The sequence below is a fragment of the Pogona vitticeps genome, chromosome 3 (genome assembly GCF_051106095.1).
Source record: "Pogona vitticeps strain Pit_001003342236 chromosome 3, PviZW2.1, whole genome shotgun sequence".
NCBI lineage: Eukaryota > Metazoa > Chordata > Lepidosauria > Squamata > Agamidae > Pogona > Pogona vitticeps.
Window position 1 is genome coordinate 139,335,935 of NC_135785.1, and position 22,266 is coordinate 139,358,200.

A 22,266-nucleotide genomic window follows, 5' to 3' on the forward strand; every position below is an offset into this window, starting at 1 on the left:
AGTTAAAATTTCAAATATTTTAAAATAAAAATCAATAAGGGTAGGTACGTACACGTAATCAGAGTTTTTGGAGGAACTGAGCATTTTTCAACTGAAGAGCAAGGCTTGGAATAAGCCATTTGTGCAGGGCTAGGAAGCAAGTTAGAATGTGAAATCATGTTCTCACATATGATATAACCAGCATTTCCTAAGACAAAGGTATATAACACATTTGACCAAGGGAATGGTGAAATATTTTGGGGGAGGCAGGATATACTTAGCTTCAAAATTCTTAATAATGAGATTTAAAATTTATTATAACTGGCTTCCAAGAGAAAATGTCTGTCATTCATTCTTCTTAAAAGCTTTTAGTTAGTGCCCTCTTGCGCTGTTAAGTCTTGCTCACTCTAAAAAATCCCTCATATTGCCTTCATTATGTATTCTTCTCTAACAAGCTTAATAAACTTTACTAAAACTATTGATGTAAGATAGTTCACTGAGATTGGCCACTTAACTGTACTGTGAGTTTGATTTCCCACTGTGTCTCCCAGAAGAAAAGCCAGTCAGTGTTGACTACAGATGGGCACAAATTAAACTATGAACTGAAAAAAACCCACAAACCAGGATGGTTCGTAGTTTGGTTCATGCAATCCATTTTGCCAAAATGAAATGAAGCATCAAACTTTTTTTCATCTGGCACTTTGGTTTGGCAAAATGAATGGCCCCAGCCTTTCCCACTGCTCCCTACCTGGTCCTGCCATGTCCTCCTCTACCTTCTCCACCACCACCATCTTCAGAGACTTCCTTTCTGGCAGCTGGGCCAGCTGTCTCATCACCTGCACAAACCTATCAGCTGCACATTTGCAGAAACAGCTGGCCCTGCTCCAGAAAGGGAAGTTGGACATGGCTGTCTCTGCAAATGTGCCAGCCTTTCACCTGATAGGTGGGCACATGCATTGATCTATCAGTGCAGTGGCAGCCACACATTCAGAGAAGGTTAAGCTCCCTCCACCAGGCATGAACTGAAACCCAAACTGATTTGTGGTTCAATGTTTTGGTTGGTCTGAGGTGGTTTGTGACTAATCATGAACCATCACAAACCACAGTTTTTCAGGTTTGTGTTCATCTCTAGCATTGACAACAAAGAAATTGAAATAGAGATTTTGTATGCTTTGGTTTACCAATCAATCCAAATGGAGACTGCAGCCATGAAATCAGAAGAAGATTGAGACTAGGAAGGATAGCAGTGAAGGAATTAGAAAAGATAATCAAGTGTAAGGATGTGTCACTGGAGACCAAGACCATCCACATTCTTGCATTTCTGATTACCATGCAATGGTGCCTCGACTTACGAACATCCCAACATACGACCATTTCAAGTTGCGACCAGCTACGGCTGCAAAATTTCCCAACAGTTAGAGTGTGTGTCGGACTGCCTGGTGCTGCTTTCTGCTCCTGGGTGAGTACATTTACTTTGTATTGCACGGTGAGTTTGGGCAGGGGGGTTATGCTTCTGTGCTGTGTTGCTGTTTTGTTTTTTGGTGATTTTTTTGCAGCCCCATTGCATTCTGATGGGGCTTGCAGTGCTTTTGTGTGTTTCTTTGGTTTTTTTTGCGGTACCATTGCATTTCAATGGGACTGACTTTGTTTGTTTGTGGTTTTTTTAATTATTTTCTTTGCAGCCCCATCACAGTCCAATGGGGCTTGCAGTGCCTTTTTTCTCTGCATGCTAATTTGTTGCAGCCCCATCACATCCCGATGGGACTGGCTTTGTTTGGGGGGGTTTCAAAAAAATTGCAGCCCCCAGATGGGGCTTGCAGTGCTTTTTTTTGTGTCTGTGTGCTTATTTTTTACAGCCCTGTCATGTTCCGATGGGGCTTGCAGTGGTTTTTTTTAAATTCTGGAATGGATTAATCCCATTCCTATGGGAAATGGTGCTTCGACTTACAACCATTTTGAGTTACACCCATCTTCTGGGACAGATTATGGTTGTAAGTCAAGGCACAACTGTATATGTGTATGAACGTTGACAGGAAAAAAATGATAAGTTCCAAGTATGTTGGTGAACGAGAACTTTGCAGATTTCCTGGACTGCCAGAAGACAAACAAGTGAGTCATAGATTAAATCAATCCTGAACTATATCTGGTGGCAAAAACTATGAAACAGTCTGTCCTATGTTGGACACATCATGAGAAGACAGGTTTGTTATAAGTCAGAGGTACATAACAACAACAGCACATAACAACAACAACCAAACAGCAACAAAATATACAGTGGACCCTCGACTTACAGACAGCTCGACTTACAGACTTTTCGAGTTACAGACTTCTCTGGCTGCAAAATTTAGATTCGACTTGCAGCTGGAGAATAGACTTACAGACCAGAAAAAAAAGCAAAATGGAACAAAAATAGAATAAAAACCGCCAGTTATGGGATTAATCAATTTTCAATGCATTGTAGGTCAATGGAGATTCGACCTACAGACTTTTCGACTTGCAGCCACCATTCCAATACGGATTAACTCTGTAAGTAGAGGGTCCACTGTAGGCTAAACCAGGTATGTTTTCAGAAGATGCTCAGGGGCAAATGTCAGGAAGTCTTAATTGAGAAATTTATGTCACAAAGATATACAGTCTGTTTCCCCATACAGTGTACACTTGTCATCTGAAAAAGAGAGGGATGAATGGTCAACTTTTCAAAGTACTCAGTGATATGTGTATTCACATGGTATCCTAATTTCCTCTGCCTTTATGATATGTGGCCTGTAACATGGCTGCTTATTCAATAATGTTAACCGTTTCGTTTAGTCGTTTAGTCGTGTCCGACTCTTCGTGACCCCATGGACCAGAGCATGCCAGGCCCTCCTATCTCCTACTGCCTCCCGGAGTTGTGTCAAATTCATGTTGGTTGCTTCGCAGACACTGTCCAGCCATCTCATCGTCGGTCGTCCCCTTCTCCTCTTGCCATCACACTTTCCCAACATCAGGGTCTTTTCCAGGGAGTCTTTTCTTCTCATTAGATGGCCAAAGTACTGGAGCCTCAGCTTCAGGATCTATGTTACTATTTTTACGTATATAGTTCCATGCAGCACCAGCAAAAAGCATTACAACTTTTAACACAACTACTGGACAAGCAATAAGATAGACATTATTTTCTGTTTAAGAAGCTACAACTTTCTATCCCATAAAAACTTCTGCACATGATAAAAACAATATAGAGCACACATCATATTCACATCTTCTTTAATGAAAAATTGGAAGACACTTGTAGTGCCATAAATTACAGGCAAGGACGAATTTAAAAGAGTTGTCCTTGACTGCTTCAAATCCACTGGACAAAAATAAGCTTTTGTGATTTATGGAAAGGGGAATAATGACTTTATTAAAAGGCTTGTTGAAGCTCATTTTTCAAAATATATAGTACATGTGATTATTTCCATTTATTACTGATTTTTTATGCCTCAGTTGTGGCAGGCAATACCCATCATTTGTTTATCTCATTAAAATTCTCTTTGCGGAAAGAAAGTGTTATGTCATCCTGGTAAGTTCACACCTCCTGTAAGGCCAAAAATACAAAATGATCTAAAGTAAATTGACAGGTGGGAGACAAAGATGCTATGTTCTGTCAGGTGAGAATGCTCAAAAGAAAAAAATATACTGAGATGTTCCAACCCTACAATTATTTCCAACTTTATGGTAGACCAGCAGAGGAGCCATGCTCAGAAACACTAGCTAGTTTTCATAGTTTTCAGCATTGTGTTACATTTCCCCTCACTTTATGTAGATATAATCCCAATTTTCATTTCCCTTTTTTAAAAAATGGGTTGAGTGCAAATATTTCCTCTGGAAAAATTAGGGTAGGGACACCAAATATTGACCATGGAGGTGCACAGTTCTGAAACAGTTTTGGGGTGGACAACGTCAGCTCTGATGACTGGCTGGCTGGGACATTCTGGGAGTTGTAAACCAACAAAGTAACTTGCCCAGTCTCTACTTTAACAGAAATAGTCAGGACTCAGATACCCATATGCTAATAATTTTCCATATAGGCTATTGTAATGTATTGTACTTAGCAACACCTGTGAAAATAGTTCAGGAAAGATCAGGAAAAGGCCTCATGGTTGTGGAACTAAAAAAAATGCATGGGCAGGTGATATCTTTAATTGACCATTAAGAAAATATATTAAAAACAATCTGCCCCATCTCCTTCTCCCTTTCTGCCTTTTTGAAACGCAAAGAGTTTCTCTTTAGCTAGGGGAGGGAAGGCTGTCCAGTTAACATGACCTGCCTCTAACAGAGTTGGGATTATGAATTTAGTTAAACCACCCAGAACAGCCAATAAAAAAAATGAAAGACAAATACGTTTACCTGGTGGATACTTTCTTTAGCGTGGAGTACTGCTTGTTTTCTCCTTCATGGATTGCTGCCTTGTCATGGTGAAGGGGCTTGAGTAATTCAGAGAAACTATGAGCTATGCCGTGCAGGGACACCCAAGATGGACAGGTCATAGTGGAGAGTTCCAACTAAATGCAATCCACCTGGAGCAGGAACTGGCAATCTACTCCAATATCTTTGCCAAGAAAACGCCATGATCAGAAACAAAAGGCTAAAAGATATGACACTGGAAGATGGGACCCTCAGGTCGGAAGGCTTCCAACATGCTACTGAGGAAGAGCAGAGGACAAGTACAAGTAGCTCCAGAGCTAATGAAGTGGTTCGGCCAAAGCCGAAAAGAGGCTCAGCAGTGCATGTGCCAGGAAGTGAAAGGAAAGTCCGATGCTGCAAAGAAAAATACTGCATAGGAACCTGGAATGTAAGATCTATGAATCTTGGGAAGCTGGAGGTGGTCAAACAGGAGATGGCAAGAATAAACATTGACATCCTAGGCGTCAGTGAACTAAAATGGACAGGAATGGGCGATTTCAATTCAGATTATTACCATATCTAATATTGTGGGCAAGAATCCTGTAGAAGGAATGCAATAGCCCTCATAGTCAACAAAAGAGTGGGAAAACTGTATTGGGATATAATCTCAAAAATGAAAGAATAATGTCAATACGAATCCAAGGCAGACCTTTCAACATCACAATAATCCAAGTTTATGCACCAACCACCAATGATGAGGAGACTGAAATCGACCAATTCTATGAAGACTTACAACACCTTCTAGAACTGACACCAAAGAAAGATGTTCTTCTCATTCTAGGGGACTGGAATGCGAAAGTAGGGAGCCAAGAGATAAAAGGAACAACAGGGAAGTTTGGCCTTGAAGTTCAAAATGAAGCAGGGCAAAGGCTAATAGAGTTTTGTCAAGAGAACAAGCTGGTCATCACAAACATTCTTTTCCAAAAACACAACAGGCGGCTCTACACATGGAAATCACCAAATGGGCAATACCGTAATCAGATTGATTATATTCTCTGCAGCCAAAGATGGAGAAGCTCTATATAGTCAGCAAAAACAAGACCTGGAGCTGATTGTGGCTCTGATCATCAGCTTCTCATACCAAAATTCAAGCTTAAACTGAAGAGAGGAGGAAAAACCACTGGGCTACTCAGGTATAATCTAAACCAAATCCCTTATGAATACACAGTGGAAGTGAAGAACAGATTTAAGGAACTTGATTTGGTGGACAGAGTGCCTGAAGAACTTTGGATAGAGTACAGGAGGCATCCTGTACATTGTACAGGAGGCATCCCAAAGAAAAGGAAATGCAAGAAAGCAAAGTGGCTGTCCAACGAGGCCTTACAAATAGCAGAGAAGAGAAGGGAAACAAAATGCAAGGGAGATAGGGAAAGTTACAGAAAATGGAATGCAGACTTCCAAAGAATAGCAAGGAGAGACAAGAGAGCCTTCTTAAATGAACAGTGCAAAGAAATAGAGGAAAATAATAGAAAAGGAAAAAGCAGAGGTCTGTTCAGGAAAATTGGCAATACTAAATGAAGATTTTGTGGAAAGATGAACATGATAAAGGACAAAAATGGGAGAGACCTCACAGAAGCAGAAGGCATCAAGAAGAGGTGGCAAGAATACACAGAGGAACTATACCAGAAAGATTTGGATATCCCGGACAACCGAGATAGTGTGGTTGCTGACCTTGAGCCAGACATCCTGGAGAGTGAAGTCAAGTTGGCCTTAGAAAGCTTGTCTAACAACAAGGCCAGTGGAAGTGATGGTATCCCAGTGGAACTATTTAAAATCTTAAAAGATGATGCTATTAAGGTGCTACATTCAATATGCCAGCAAGTTTGGAAAAGAGTGGCCAGAGGACTGAAAAAGATCAGTCTACATACCAATCCCAAAGAAGGGCAGTGTCAAAGAATGCTCCAACTACTGTACAATTGCACTTATTTCACACGCTAGCAAGGTTATGCTCAAAATCCTCTAAGGTAGGCTTCAGCAGTATGTGGACCGAGAACTCCCAGAAGTGCAAGCCAGATTTCAAAGGGGCAGAGGAACTCGAGACCAAATTGCTAACATGCGCTGGATTATGGAGAAAGCCAGAGAGTTCCAGAAAAACATCTACTTCTGCTCATTGACTATGCAAAAGCCTTTGACTGTGTGGACCACAGCAGACTATGGCAAGTCCTTAAAGAAATGGGAATGCCTGACCACCTTATCTATCTCCTGAGAAATCTATACGTGGGATAGGAAGCAACAGTTAGAACTGGATACGGAAACACTGATTGGTTCAGAATTGGGAAAGGAGTACTGCAAGGCTGTATATTCTCCCCCTGCTTATTTAACTTATATGCAGAATACATCATGCGAAAGGCCGGACTGAAGGAATCCCAAACTGGAATTAAGATTGCCGGAAGAAATATCAACAACCTCACATATGCAGATGATACCACTCTGATGGCAGAAAGTGAGGAGGAATTAAGGAACCTTGTAATGAGGGTGAAAGAGGAGAGCTCAAAAATGGTCTGAAGCTCAACATCAAAAAAACTAAGATCATGGCCACTGGTCCCATCACCTCCTGGCAAATAGAAGGGGAGGATATGGAGGTAGTGACAGATTTTACTTTCTTGGGCTCCATGATCACTGCAGATGGTGACAGCAGCCCCGAAATTAAAAGACGCCTTCTTCTTGGGAGGAAAGCGATGACAAACCTTGACAGCATCTTAAAAAGCAGAGACATCACCTTGCCAACAAAAGTCCGAATAGTCAAAGCTATGGTTTTTCCTGTAGTGATGTATGGAAGTGAGAGCTGGACCATAAGGAAGGCTGACTGCCGAAGAATTGATGCTTTTGAATTGTGGTGCTGGAGGAGACTCTTGAGAGTCCCCTGGACTGCAAGGAGAACAAACCTATCCATTTTGAAGGAAATCAACCCTAAGTACTCACTGGAAGGACAGATCCTGAAGCTGAGGCTCCAATACTTTGGCCATCTCATGAGAAGAGAAGATTCCCTGGAAAAGACCCTGATGTTGGGAAAGTGTGAGGGCAAGAGGAGAAGGGGACGACAGAGGATGAGATGGTTGGACAGTGTCATCGAAGCGACCAACATGAATTTGGCCCTGCTCCAGGAGGCAGTGGAAGAGAGGATGGCCTGGCGTGCTCTGGTCCATGGGGTCACGAAGAGTTGGACACGACTAAATGACTAAACAAACAAACAAACAATCTGCTTGTTTGGTTTCAAGAGTCTATGGTGTTCAAGAACTCCTGTGGGTTTTCAGCCATTCTGTGGTATCTTAGTTCAGGAAAAATAAGAAAAAGGTCACATGGTCATGGAAAGAATACAAATGCAGGAGGAGATGATGCCTTTAATTGACCATTAAGAACATAAAACAAACAGTGATTTTTTGATATTTCAGAAAGGCAGAAAGGGAGAAGGAGGAGCCCTCAGATTGCCTGTGACTGTCCTCTGTTTTAAGAGATAGCCATAATTTCCAAAATGCTAGCTGAGGAGGACCTCGAAATTGACATGCATGTATTAGGAGACTTTAATGCAATTGTAGATGAGAGATTTGACTATAAAGGTGGTAAAAGGAGGGGAAGGGAAGGAAAAGTCTTCCATTTTTTTCTGGATGGCAGAAGTACTAGGATTATGAGATATATGGAGAGAAACCAATACTAAAAGTTCTCAATTTAACTTCTACTCAAACAGACATAAATCCTGGTCGAGAATACATATGATCTGGCTATCCTCAGAATTAAAAACTGAAATACAGGAAGTAGAAATAGAAACCAATATTCAGGCAGATCATAATCCAATCAAAATGCAGTGGAAAGGAGGGGGAAATGATGACGCCGCTGTGGGGGCCAAGGACTCCCACAGTGAGGCGTGCCTTTGCCTGCTCCCCTGGATGACATATGGTATCATGAAGCTGTTTGCAAGAACAACTGGGGGGTGGGGAAATCAGAGGGCATTTAAGGGCATGCACTCCTTATGACGTCCTCCTTGTTTGTTTGGCATCCCACCCGCCCACCCTATCTTCTAGCGTGAGATTAGCTGGTTGCCCTTGGGGGCCGGATAGGAATTTTTGACCTGTCTCCTGATTGGCCAGTGGAGGTGGATATTTTTTTTTCCTATTCCACACTGGATTAGGAGCATTGGCCTTTGTAAGGGTGGAGTAGGACATCGGTCACACTGGCTGGTCATGCAGATTGGACAGGTGATTACAGTGCTTGGAGGGAAAGATGTGCTGGGGACACACCCGGACCCATGGTGGGCACAGAGAGAAGGGCAGGGGGTCGGGGCAAAATGGGGCCTGGTAGTTATCCCATGGTAGTTAAGACTGGGATAACAGAGGCCTGGATTCAACCTATTGGCTGTTCGATGATCACCCTAGAACTCAAGATGGAAACCTGAATCTGCACTACAGCAGGACCTCCCCCTTGCCAAAGGATTGGCAATATTCATGAGAACTGAATAGCATTTAATAAAGTGTGGCCCATGTTTAACCCATGCACTTGATCTTGCGTGGTTATTCTGGGGTAAGGGGACAAAGACAAGATGGACTTTAAACCAGGGAATATTGAAAGATAAAGAATTTGTGGAAAGAACTAAAAAAGAAATGGAATTCTTCTTCAAAGAAAATAAAAAAGAGAAACATCCCTCCAAATGATTTGGGACACAGCCAAAGCATATTTCAGGGGTTTAGCCATATCATATAAAACCAAACGGAATAATAAAAAAAATCTTACAAAACTGAAGGAAGAATTTAAGAAACTGGAGCTAGAACTACAAAAAGAACTGCAGAAGTAAATTTTAAAAAACCAGATGGAGATAATGAAACATAAATTAAACTTAATAGAATCAGAAGAATTAGCTCAACAAGTTAAAAGGGCTAAACAAAACTTCTTTGAGAATGCCAACAAACCTGGAAAATGGCTATCCTATAGACTGAAAAAAGAAAAACAAAAAAGATTAATAAAGAAGCTACAAGATGAAAAGGGAGACTTATAAGATCAAAAAGAGAAAATTAAAAAACCTAAAGAATAATATGCTAATCTGTATGATACCCAAAAATTTTCCCTTGAAATAAAATACAATATATAGAAAAAGCAAACCTCCCTAAAGTACTAGAAAGCAAGTCTCCTAAATGAGAAAATAACAATGATAGAAGTAATAGAAGCCAGTAAAAAACAAACAAACAAACAAAAAATAAAACCCCAGAAGCAGACAAATTACCAGCGGAATTTTATAAATCCTTCCAAGATGTAATAAGCCTACCAATGAAAGAGGTCTGCAATGAAGTTCTGTTAGAAGCTAAAATGCTCAAGACATGGCTAGAAGCATATGTTACTTTAATACCAAAATGAGACATGGGCTCTACACATATAAAAACATTTTAGACCAATATCATTATTGAATGTGGACTATAAAATCTTTGCAGTAATTATAGTGAAAAGACTGATTTTTTTTTTAAAAAAAATGGAGTTCATTCATTCAGACCAAAATGGATTTTTGCCCAAAAGACAGCTAAGGTACAACCTAAGGATAATCTTAGATATATTAGAATATTATGAGGTGCGTACAGAGAAACAAATGATATTTATCTTTCTGGATGCCCCAAAAGCATTTGATAATATGAACTGGCAATTTAAAATACAGCAAATAAAAGGTATGGATTTTGGCAAAAACTTCATAAATGTAATTGAGACTATCTATAATGAACAAATAGCTAAAGTGATTGTAAATGGTGAATTGACGGATAATATTAATATAAAAAAGGCATTTGATAGCGATGTCCACTCTCTCCACTGTTATTCATATTAACTTTGGAAGTATTAAATAGGAATGTGAGGTATGATCCAGAAATCAAAGGCACTAAAATAAAGGATGAGAATTACAAATTACAAGCATTCACAGATGATTTGGTGTTCATTTTGGAAGATCCGTTGGAAAAAACATTGAGACTATTGGAAAAAAATTGTTGAATTTTGAGAAATAGCAGGATTGAAGATAAACAAAGAAAAAAACTAAAGGTATAGTGAAAAATTTAACCTCCCCCCCCAAAAAAGAACAAATAAAAATGGACCTAGAAAAATGGAAAAATCTACAATTGTCACTATTAGGAAAGATTGCAACAATCAAAATGAATATCCTGCCAAAACTACTCTTTCTAGTTCAAACAGTGCCAATGAAAATAGAGAAGAAATACTTTGATGATCTAAACAAGACAATATTACAATTTATTTGGCAAGGGAAGAAAGCCAGAATCAAATTGAAAATGTTGAAAGAATCCAAGGAAAAAGGAGGCTTCGGTTTACTGGACTGGACTTTATAGTACCAATCATCTATCCTAATGTGGCTGAAAGAATGTATTAGCCTGAAAAAGAAAAGACATTTGTATTTATTTATTTTTTAATACATATATATATATATTTATTTAGGAACAGGGATAAAGGGTACAAAAAGAAAGAGGGGATAGAGAAGGAAAAATGGTTTTGGGTGATAGGAGAGCATAAAGTATAACATCATCCAATCAATTCATATTACTAATACATATCAACTTTTTGCTTTTTCACAGTTTGATTACCCTCCTGCTTTTATCTTATCATTTAATTTTAATTTTATTCTATGTTATTCCAACATTGTCTGGTAGCTGCTGCCATTTATACAATACATCCCATCGTTCAGTTTCTTTTTGAATTGAACAGTCTTTCAGCCCATCTGAGAGAATATCCATTTTTTTCACTTCCCATATTTTCACCATATGATTGTCTGGTTTCAGTATCTCTGCCTCCTTAAGATTTTTGTCATAATGCTTTTTAATTTTGGAAGCTGCATGGGTCACTGGATAACTCTCTACTGCATTCATATTACCTGGTGTCATGTCTAATACAGACGATTCTAAAGTTTGTACAACTTCATTTAAGTTTTGTTTGGCATCTACTGTCCCCTCTTTCGTCCCTTTCATCAAATCTTCTATTTTGCTAAGACCTGCATTCACTCGCTGGAACCCTGTTAATATTAGCCTTTGTATATTAATCTGACATTCCTTTTCTATTTCTTGCACCACTATTCCAGAACTTTGGGATTGAACAGACCAAGTCTCCATTTGTTCTTTTGAATTTTTGGGGTCCATCTCAGGCTTTGGGGTTTGTATAAATACCACAATAATCACCCCCTAGAAATCCTTCCACAGTTTCCACAATTTTATCAACAATTCAAACCCCTCATCATAATCCTCCCCTTAGATCTCCCTCCAATCTTTATCCAAATATTGTAATATAAAAATCAACTTTTAGCCCAGCAAATACAATATCAAATAGAACCGTGACACAGTTATTTCTTCTTCTCCTGGGTTCAGCAAGCTTCTGTTATTAGACACACGTGGTCTGCAATCCGACAAACAAAACAACAGTCATAAAGTCTCAAACTGTCCAGTAGATTGTCCTTGGAGCTCGTCTTGTGATCTTCATTAACCCCTTAATGCTCCTTAGTCCAGTCGGCCACGTCAGCTCCTTCTCCCGAAAACCACCAGATTCTATTATTTATAATTTCCAAAGTCCAGAGAAGGCAAAGAGTAACGTATCCCAGCCACACTGCATCCACCGAAGTCTCTTAAATCCAGTCAGACGGTGTTGCTGTCTGAGATTCTTCTCCAGAAACATAAGATTTATTTTTCCATCTCAGACTCTCGGCTTTAGAATCAGCCTGGTGTTTTAAGAGTTCACTTGGAGAAGCTTAGTTTCGCTTTTGAGTCAGGCTGATAAGATAAACCCGCCGCTGCATTTATTCTTTCAGCCAAATATTTTCATTCTTATTTCAGCTTAATGAGGCTGTTTCATAAATCAGAGGCTTCGGCTTACTTACTTGTTTTATATTATTCGTTTATATTGATTGCTCTCCTCTCCCCCGGTAAAGGGTTCCTCGCGGTTCAGTGCCAAAAAATGGCGCCCGCTCCAGTCCGTGCACGGTGATTTCTTCAGAAGAAAAAAGTCCGGGTCTGCCTCCCTTTCTTCTCCTTCTGCTGCTCACCATCTGCTTCAGAGAGACTTCTTCTAGACTCTCCTTTGATCCCCATTTCAAAAGGGGGATCCCGGGCCGGAGGGTTCCAGTTTTTTCCAGAGAGCTCTTCTCTGGAGTTGCTGGCAGCACCGCAACAAAGCCCCGCCTCCAAAAAAAAAAAAGACATTTGTATTTAGAGGGGCATGATTTACAGTTGGGTTGACATGCCTTTTTATGGTGTCAGAAAGCTAAAACCCACTGGTATTTTCAAAACCACTATATAAGAAACTCATTGTATATAATATGGGAAAAAAATAAAAACAGAAATGTACACAAAAATACCAGGATGGGGTTCACCTATAGAAGCATTTTTTTCATTCCCAATCTTCTGAATTTTGAAAAAAAATGACCTATACAGATATGTTAGATATAGATAGGAGATTAAAACCAAACAAGACCTTATGGGCCAAGGATTAGATGCTTCGTGGTGGCCCATGATGCAAATATATTCTAGGTATGAAAGGGATTTAAAATGTTTGATTTTTCTAAAAAAACAGACAATGCTTGACCAAATAATGTTAACATCAGATGATAAATTAATTAGGGAAATATATAAATTTCTTTTTAAATTGGAAAATGGAGGATGAACAAGTCAAATAAATGATGGTTCAATGGGCAAAAAACTTTGGATAGGATATTGACTTCAAAAGTGGCAAAAATTGTGGTCTAGAAACTATAAAATGACAATGGCAATATCTTATAAAGAGAATTTATACAAAATGTTTTAAAGATGGCATTTACAACCTGATAGATTAACTGAAATGTACTCTAATTGGTCAAGTAATTGCTGAAATGTCATAAAAAACCTGGAACTTATTATCATCTTTGGTAGACCTGTCATCAAGCAAAAAAAAATTGGACAAAAATACATATATGGCTTGTTAAAATAGTAAAATATGTAGATTTTAAGCCAGAACTCTTTTTATTAAGCTTAATACCAGAGAGCATTGATAAACAAAATGTATACTTAATACTGCACATTTTAACAGCCGCAAGGATTATTTCCCACATTATTGGAAGAATGAAGAAACACCTACAGTTCAAGAAATAATTAAAAAGATATTGGACTGCACTGAAAATCAAAGGAAAGGAAGATGCAGAATATTATCAAACATGGAACCTGTTTTATCAAAGGTTAGAAGTACATTGTATAGATTAAGAGTTTAATATGTATTGTAGTTGTATTAACAAATGATCATAAGCTGAACCCAGATGACATGATGTTAAATAAGCACTGATGGGCTTTATAAATACTAATAAAAATAAAAAGATTTTTTTAAAAAAAGAAATAAAATAGATCTATTCCCATCTAAGAAGCTAAACTGGTCTCTACAACATAAGCCATGTGAGTTTGGAACATTAATAATAGCACAGAAGTTTGGAACTGTCCATGAGAACTTGATGCACAGCTTTGAAAACTATTCGTCATTGGAAGTTTGTTGTTTGTTTTTGGACTTATTTTCTTAATGATAGATTAAAGGTATTACTTGTTCCTGCATCTGATAACAGTGTATAACTTGCAGTTAGTGCAAAATGATGGGGGAGAAGGGAGGCAAGATTATGAACTGGTTCTGGAGGACTCTGTTACATTACACCAATGTTCTTTTGTCTTCCCATGTGGAACTACTCAAAGCTTGTGTTCTTCTTCATATGCCTTACACCAGTTGGATTTTAATTCACTATGTATTCTTGAAGGCTTTTATGGCTGGGATCCAATGGTTGTTGTAGATTTTTTGGGCTGTTTGGCTGTGTTCCAAAGGTTTTTCTCCCTGGCATTTCACCAGTCTCTATATCTGGCATCTTCAGAGGACAGGAGTTAGAACTCTGTCTGTGTTCTTGTGTAATGTGTGGGATAGTTGATTATTTGTAGCTGTGGGATCAGATTTTTGTCCTTTCCAGATTGGGTGATTATACTGATAAGGGTGTGCTTTTTTTGTTATGGGTGTGTTGTTGTGATAAGGGGGGATGGTCTGTCATTGCGATTGATGGGTGCCCCAGGGGTTGTCAATATCCCCAATGCTGTTTAACATGTGCATTAAGCTACTGAGTAAGGCCATCAGGAGATTTGGAATAAAATGTCATTGATGACACACAACTCTCTCCTTCACCACCTCTGCAGTGGATGCCACTTGGATGATTGAGCAATGCCTGGATTCAGTCCTGGAATGGACCAGGGCTAACAAGTTCAAGCTGAACCCAGCCAAGACTGAGATTTTGTTTCTGGGGGGCCCTCTGAGAGGTTGGGCAGATTATCTCTAGACTAGATGCAATTGCCCTCCCATTTAAGGACCAAGTTTGAAATCTGGGTGTTCTTCTGGAACTGGCTTTTTTTTGAGGACTTGCAAATTGTAGCTATGTCCAGATCTGCCTTTCACCAGCTGAGACTGATCACCAAACTCCACCATTGCCTAGACAAGGGGTCCCTTAGGATGCTGGAAGTACTGGATTTGGGTTTTGGATATCCAGGTTCAAGCATCCACTCAACCAACAAAACTCACTGGATGGCTTTGGAGCAGTCACTTTCTGTGTTGTTTTAAATATAAAATGGAGGAAGACGGAAGCCATGTAAAAAATTATGCTCACTGGAATGAAGGCAAGCTATAAATACAGCAAACTGAACTAATTATCAAATGTATGAATAATTGAAACCTCGGTAAAAGCAAAATACACTAAACTACTCCTGCTGGTGGCTTCTCAGCTGTTTGGCTCAGTGGGTTACACTTCAAAGACCTGTTATATGTTTCTTGGGGGGGGTGGAAGAATTCTTGTTGGTGGTCAGAGTGTGTATACACACACATACATACACATATGTATGTATGTGTGTGTGTATGTGTGTGTGTATGTGTGTATGTGTGTATGTGTGTATGTGTGTATGTCTGTCTGTCTGTCTGTCTGTCTGTCTGTCTGTCTGTCTGTCTGTCTGTCTGTCTGTCTGTATGTATGTATGTATGTATGTATGTATGTATGTATGTATGTATGTATGTATGTATGTATGTATGTAACTTCTATACCCATCTGGCAACCCAGGCCACTCTGGATGGTTTACACCAGGGATCTCAAACTCAATTTATCTGGGGGCTGCTGGAGGCAGAGGCTGGGTGAAGCTGGGCTGCATCAGGTTTTCCAAAAGAAAAGCTTTGTTTAAAAAATTCCATTCTTCTCAAGTCTCTATTTTTATTTTTTAAAACAAAATAAAAAATAAATAAATTAAGAATTAATAAGAAAACCAATCAATCAATCAGTAATAAATAAATAAATAAATTGTTGTTGTTAACAACAATAACAACATTTCTCTAGTGAGCAACTATATGTGGTTTCTTAAGTCTTCTATATCTGCTGTGTTCAGATTCAAATGTCTGTATTAACAGTTCTTTAATCTATCTAAACATGAATTGTCCTGAACATGAATGGAGCATTGAAGAACATGAACTGTTCTTCTGAACATGGCTTCTCTTGCCTACTTCTTGCTTCTAGAGACCTGGCAGCTCTTCCTCTTGCATAGCCAAGCCACATTTGGTTTGAGGAGCAGTTGAGACCCTCAGTATGGCTTGAAGATGATCATCAGTAAGTCTGTACTTCGACTGGTTGAAGTTCAAGGTGGAGAAGAGCTTTTTGCATACACATGTGCTCTCAAAAGGGCACATGGTCCGCTTGAACATTCGGGAAAGCTCAGGAAAGCTGGGGGTCAATTCTCTCAAAAATTGCCCAAGCTTGTCTGCTTTTCCACTCACCTCCCTGAACTTCACTTTGAGTTCAGAGTTGTACTGCAGGTCAGTAAGCTCCATTTCAAGCACAGGAGAGGCATCTTGCACATTAAAGGGGAAGGTGTCCGTAAAATGTTTAAATATGGCTCTGTGCATCTCGAAGTTTGCAAATCTGTGATCAAATTCCTCCTGTAGCTTCAAAATGACATCAAGATACTTCTCACCACTGAATGGTGTGCCTGCATCCACAGGTGCTTTGAATGCTGGGAAATGGCAAAGGTTTGTCTGAGAGAGCTGGGCTTTCCATAACACAAGTGTAGCGGAATGCAAAAAGGTGACATCATTCCTGCCTGAGCATCACAGGGGGAGGAGCCAATGATGAGCAGGAGGGGTGGAGCCAGAGAGACAGGGAGTTGGGGAGACAGACAGAGTTAGGGACAGTTGGAGATGTGCAATGAGAGTTAGGGTTTAGGAGAACGAAGGAGAGGGGGCTGAATTGATAGATACTGATTGAAAACAAGAAACATATTGATTGACAGCAAACATGATCCAATACGTATTAACACCTGAAACAGTTCATATGTGATTTACCTTTTGATTTGTTTGACAATAAAAGATTATTTAATTAAAACTCTGCTTCCTAAGTTCTATCTTCCTTTATGTTGGCAGCACCTGTGACATAAATTGGTATTAGGAGAATAACTGGTGGCAGCGTGAAGGGCATGTACCTTTGTGTGGTCCAAATAAATAGGGGCAACAAAGGGTAGATTGCCACAACAAGTTTTGTGGAAAATGCTCTCACGTTGCCATAGGCAGCGCTGACAAGTTGCCCCTGGCCTTGTAACTTCTTGTTCAGTACATTAAGCTCATGTGTGATATCATCAAGAAAAGCTAAGTCCATGAGCCATTTGGGATCACTTAGCACAGGAACAGCCACTCCATCCTTCTCCATAAAGGCTTTCACTTCTGCTCTCAACTCAAAAAAATCTCTTCAATACATTTTCCCTGCTGTGCCAATGTACCTTGGTGAAGTAGAGCACATCCCCATATTCTGACTCCATTTCCTCTAAAAAAGCACAGAACCTTTGGTGCTTTAAGCCCCTGGATCTGATTTGGTTGATGCACTTCACAATGACAGACATCACATTGTCAAACTTCAGGCATCTGCTGCAAAGGGACTGCTGATGGATAATGCAGTGCAGAGCAATGGCTTCCTCTACAACTTCCTCTTCCAGTTTTTTTTTAACAGGTGCCACCAGTCCATTTTTCCTCCCTGTCATTGATGGTGCTCCATCGGTTGTTATTCCAACAAACCTCTTCCATGGCAAACTAGCATTCTCAATGGCATCACATAGCTGGTGAAATGCCTCCTGAGTGGTGGTTTGACCATGCATTGGAATTACTGTGAGCAACTCTTCCATCACTTCAAAATTGTCATCAACACCACAGACACACATTGCGAGCTGGGCAGTATCAGTAATGTCTGTGGTCTCATCAAGAGCGACTGAGTATACACTGAAACATTTGGCTTTCTCACACAGTTGATCATAAATTGCAATTGACAGGTCAGAAATGCACTCTGTCACGGTGTTGGCAGAAAGGCTGATGTTGCTAAACTGACCTTTCTTTTCGGACAGAGTATACTTGCAGCCTGTAATATGTACTTTTTGACAAATTCACCTGTGAATGGCTTTCCTGCTTTAGCAATCATCTCACTAAACACCTAGCGGGCTTCGACTGTTGCATTATTCTCTTTGGTTGCTTTCTTGAAATCTTGTTGCCTCAGTAGACATGTTTTAAGATTGTCAACCCAGTTGGCTCTCTCATCTCCCTGGCATTTTGCATACTCCTCGGCATGTCTAGTTGTGTAATGACATTTCAAACTGTATTCCTTGTGCACAGCAACTTTCTCTGTGCAAATAAGACATGTTGGGGTGCCCCAGGGCTCAACAAAGAAATATTGTATTTCCCACTTTTCCTGAAATTGTCTGTACTCATCACCAATCTTTCTCTTCACTGCAGGCTTTGAAAAAAGACATGTTTCAGGCTCTATAATATATATAATTCCACGTGGTGTCACTGTCGCATTGAAGTTTCGATAAAGCATTTAGCCGACGCATGGCAAATGTTTCAACGCATGGAGAATGTCATTTCTGCTTCTTTTTTTTGTACCCACAGCACGGTGGTCAGTGGATAAAAGCCCAGTAGCAGTCTCCTTTCTTTTCATGCTTGATGTTCATGTCTTTTGAGATGACATGAACACCATGGCATTTGTAGATGATGGAGAGTACAGGGATAGCAAACGCAAAAAAGGCAACTGCTCAAGGACTGTTATCCACCATGCTGTTCTTACAGGAAAAAGAAGCAGAAATGACACTCTGCTATTGTTGATGTCATTTGTTTTGATAACTTTTACATCATATAGAAATATATGTAATGTTCATTGCGTGAGGCAATGCAAATAGCATGATGAAAATAGAAAACAGCGACCCTATAATTAGTCCAGGTTACCGGGGAGGCCACATTGAGTTCCTTCTCTTTTATTCTGCTGTGTACACATCACTTTGATTAATTTTGTGTGTGTGTGTGTGTGTGTGTGAGAGAGAGAGAGAGAGAGAGAGAGACCTCATATTAACTCTCTAAGTGCCATTGACGTGTGTGTGTGTGTGTGTGTGTGTGTGTGTGTGTGTGTGTGTATACACATTTATATACATATATATACAGTGGTGCCCTGCATAGCAACGATAATCTGTGCAGCAAAAGTCGCTGCAAAGCGATTTTGTTGCTATGCGGAAATAAAAAGCCCACAGAATGCATTAAAACCCATTTAATGCATTCCTATGGGCAAAAAACTCACCTTTAAGCGAAAGTCCTCCATACGGTGGCCATTTTTGCTGCCCAGTAAGCGAGGAATCCAGGCAAAAACACAGCGGGCGGCCATTTTATTTACCTGGTGGCCATTTTGGAACCGCTGATCAGCTGTTGGAAAATCATTGCTATGCAATGATCGGTATGCGAAACAGGGTACCGATCATTGCAAAGCAATATTTTCCTATCTAAACCATCACAATGCGATTGCAAAAATGATTGCAAAAAATTCGCCGCTATGTGGATTCGTCATTAAACGAGGTGCCCGTTAAGAGAGGCACCACTGTACATATAATGTCCCACTGGACAGCAACTTAAAAAAAAAACTTTTTTTGAAGTGTTGTGAATGCAGCGTGCTGGAACGAATGTCCACACATGCCCAATAGAAATGAGGCAACCAATCAGGCACGGAAGAAAACACTCCATGGCAAAGATGCTGTAACTTTCACTCATTGAGAAATGTCTCTGCTTGCATCAAGCCTGGCAGATGTCCTGCCCCTGAAGGCCATATATCCCACCATGATTGGTAGGTTTGTTCAGCTCCACACACAACACTGTAAAGTGCCATACATATCAAACTCGTGGGTCGCACTAACATTAAACTTTTATATTAAGGCGGGGGCCACAAACAATCATCCCAAGGGCTGCAATTGGCCCGCAGGCCACAAGTTTGAGACCCCTGGTTTACACAGTACAATAAACAGAGTATAAAGGCAAAGCAATACAATAATAGGACAGTAGTATAAAATAATCAATACAAAATAGACAAATGAAAATAATATCAGTAAGACATTAGAAGAAAAAGAAGGAAAGCATAGTGGGGATTGAACATTATCTGTTTTATCAAGGTATAGTATAGTCTGGGAAGGCCTGTCTAAATAAAAATGTTTTTAATAATTGCTTAAATGTTCCCAATGAATGTGCCAGGCGAATTTCAGGCAGGAGAGCTTTTCAACAGTTGTGGGGCTACCACCAAGAAGGGCCAGTTTCTGGTCACTGATTTCTGCGCATCTCTCAGAGTCAAAACTCTCACCCACCCAGCCAGGGAAGTTCTTACAGAATGGGCAGATTTGATCAGAATGAGGTGTTCTGCCAGATAATGAAGCCCAAGCTTCTTAGGGCTTTGTTAGCACCATTACCTTGAAGCTGGTACAGAAACTATTAGGTAGCCAGTGTAGTCATGGCCAAAAATATTGGCACCCTTGCAATTCAGTCAGAAAATGTGACCCTTCTCTCAGAAAATTGTTGCAGTGAAATGTTTTGGTACTCACATGTTCATTTCTTTGGTTTGCATTGGAACAACACACACACACACACACACACAAAAAAGAGGGGAAAAAAGTAAAATCTGATACAATCCCAAACAGAAACCCAAAAATGCACTGGCCAAAATTATTGGCACCCAGTCAAAATTGTAAGAAATAATTGCTTGTCAATCATGTGATGCTCCTTTAATTTGTATTTAGACACACCTGTTGCAAGTAAGAGGTGTGGGCAATATAGTAATCACACTTGCAACCAGTTAAGATGGAGAAAAGTTGACTCAACCTTTGTGTTGTGTGTGACAGTGAGCATGGAGAAAAGAATGAAGTGTAAAGAGTTGTCTGTGGATTTGAGAAAAAAATTGTGGAAAAACATTGACAATCTCAAAGCTACAAGTCCATCTCCAGAGATCTTAATGTTCCTGTGTCCACTGTGTGCAATATCATCAAGAGGTTTACAGCCCTTGGCACTGTAGCTAACCTCTCTGGAAGTAGACGGAAGAGAAAATTACTGAAAAATTACAATGAAGGATTGTTTGAATGGTGGATACAGAACCCAGATTAACTTCCCAACAAATTCAAGCTGATCTGCAGACACAGGGTACAACAGTGTCAGCTCACACTATCTGTCACTATCTGAATGAAAAAGGACACTATGGTAGGCGACCCAATAAGACACCACTGCTGACACAAAGGCATAGAAAAGCAAGACTGGAGTATGCCAAAACCTATGTGACAAAACCACAGTCCTCCTGGGAGAATGTCCTGTGGACAGATGAGACAAAAGTAGAGCTTTTTGCTAAAGGACATCATAACACTGTTTACAGAAAAAGAAATGAGCCATTCCAAGAAAAGAACACAGTCCCTACAGTCAAACACGGTGGAGATTCAAAGACATTTTGGGGTTGCTTTGCTGCTTCTGGCACTGGATGCCTTGACTAAATGGTATCATGAAATCTGATGATTACTAAAGAATTTTGGGGCACAATGTAGTGGCCAGTGTCAGAAAGCTGTGTCTTTATCAGAGGTCATGGGTCTTCCAGCAGGACAATGACCCAAAACACACTTCAAGAAGCACTCAGAAATGGTTACAAACCAAGCGCTGGAGAGTTCTGAAATGGCCAGCAATGAATGAATCCAGATCTGAATCCCATAGAACACCTCTGTAGAGATCTCAAAACAGCAGTTGGGAGAAGACACCCTTCAAATCTCAAGGCCCTGGAGCAGTTTGCAAAAGAAGAGTGGTTCAAAATTCCAGTAGAGAGGTTAAGAAACTCATTCATGGTTACAGAAAGCAATTGATTTCAATTTTTTTTCCAAAGGGGGTGCAACCAAATATTAAGGGTGCTAATAATTTTGACCAGTGCATTTTTGGGTTTCTGCGTGGGATTGTATCAGATTTGACTTTTTTTCTCTGTTTTTGTGAGTTGTTCCAATGCAAACCAAAGAAATGAACATGTGATTACCACAACATTTGCAACTGCAACAATTATCTGAGAGAAGGGTGCCAATATTTTTGGCTAATACTATAAGTCTTCTCACCTCACTTGTAATCTGGCAGCTGGGTTCTGTACCTGCTGAAGTCTCAGTGAAAGCACCAAGGGCAGGTCCATGGTGTCGAGGTAGGGAGGCAGCTGAGCGATCTGCCTTAGATGGAAATAGGAGGAGCTGACCATCTCTCTGTCTGAGATTCCATTGATAGTGCTGGGCCCAGAAGTACACCCAAGCTGCGCACCTCATCTTTCATGGCAAGAGAATTCCCCCAAAAGGGAAAGGGAAGCACTCAGAAAGGGAAGCACCCAGACCACAGACACTAGGGGCCCCCACCCACAGGATTTCCAGCTTGTCCAGGTTCAGCCTCAGTCTATTATCCTTCATCCACCCCAGTATGGTGTCCAGGCAGAGCTCAAGGGGTGGGACAGCATCCTCTGCAGAAAGCTGGAAGGATAGAGCTGGGTGTCATTTGCATATTGATGGCACGAAGCTCCAA